This window comes from Otolemur garnettii, unplaced genomic scaffold (genome assembly GCF_000181295.1).
Source record: "Otolemur garnettii isolate 467f Iridium unplaced genomic scaffold, OtoGar3 scaffold00013, whole genome shotgun sequence".
Taxonomy (NCBI): domain Eukaryota; kingdom Metazoa; phylum Chordata; class Mammalia; order Primates; family Galagidae; genus Otolemur; species Otolemur garnettii.
Genome location: NW_003852408.1, coordinates 28,732,899 through 28,734,397, shown reverse-complemented (window position 1 = coordinate 28,734,397; position 1,499 = coordinate 28,732,899).

Below are 1,499 nucleotides of genomic sequence, written 5' to 3'. Positions count from 1 at the left end.
TTGTGGCGGGCGCCTGTAGTCCCAGCTACTTGGGAGGCTGAAGCAAGAGAATCACTTAATCCCAAGAGTTTGAGGTTGCTGTGAGGTATGACAACACTGCACTCTATCCAGGGTGACATAGTGAAATTATCTCAAAAAAAAAAAAAAGGAAAGCAAATGATACAAACTTTCAGAAATGTAAAGAAGTTTCAAATTTAGATAATTTACTACTATGCAGTCTTCCCTAGACAAAATTACATAATGAATAAAACTAGTTATCATGCTCTTTGGAGAACATAAGTCATTTTGCATCACCCAGTTGTATCCCAGACACATGGAAAATGGCCTATAGACCTGTCAATGGCTCTATCAAAGGCTTTACATGATAAGATTTTAAGTCTTTGGACCTGGGGAAAGCTCAGTTAAATCATGTATCCCTGTGAGCTTTCATGCGGACCCATATCTTAACTGTTTAAGTTCTGGTCTGCTTGGTGGTAATCATTTGTCCTAATCAAGAACTCTGTGACCTTAGTATGAAATTGGAAGCTCAGGTGAATTTTATGTTCCTAATTTAAATAATCTCTGCTGAACTTACTGATTCTCCACTCCCCCCTTTGCTTATAAATGTAAATTTCTATATTCTGGTTCAAACTTCTACATCTGTTGCCTTCTGGCTTTGTCACCCGCAGTAGAGTAGCTGGGACTACAGGCACCTACCACAACACTGGCTTTTTTTTGTCTGGGGTCAGATTTGAACCCATTACCCTCCATATATGGGGCCAGGGCCCCTCTGAGGCCATTTTTAAATACTTGACTCAGGCTTATTCCTAATCTCAGTTATACCAGGCAGAATAACAAGCATAGGGATAAATGTCTCAAACCTTAGCTAGCATGCATAGGAATTGTCTAGAGATTTTGACAAGATGCCGATCTGGGTTTGAGCCCAAGAGTCTACATTTTTAGCATCATCAGTTGGTGGTAGATGAGGGTCCACACTTAAGATAGCAAAGTACTAGGTTAAATTGCTTAAACTCTCAGGAACTTTTTATCTGAACCGATGAGAATTAAGAGATGTTTATGAAGTAATTCCTAAAAAGTTTGCTTCTGCATTCCTTGACATCCCCAACTCCAGTTTTAGACCTTTCTGTGTTTTATTTGCCTAGCACTAATGGTTCCTGGCATGTAACTAATAGGGCCCACTGTTTAGTATCCATAATTGGTGTATAAGCCAGGGAGAAATTACGGGGGAGTTGTGTTATTTAGGTAAAAATATTTTTTCTTTTTCTTTTTTTTTTTTTTTTTGAGACAGTCTCAGTATGTCACCCTCGGTACAGTGCCATGGCGTTACAGCTCACAGCAACCTCAAACTCTTTGGCTTAAGCGATTCCATTGTCTCAGCCTCCCAAGTATCTGGGACTGCAGGCATCTGTCACAATGCCCAGCTATTTTTTTGTTGCAATTGTCATTGTTGAGCCGGCCTGGGCTGGGTTCGAACCCATCAGCCTCGGTGCATGTGGCCA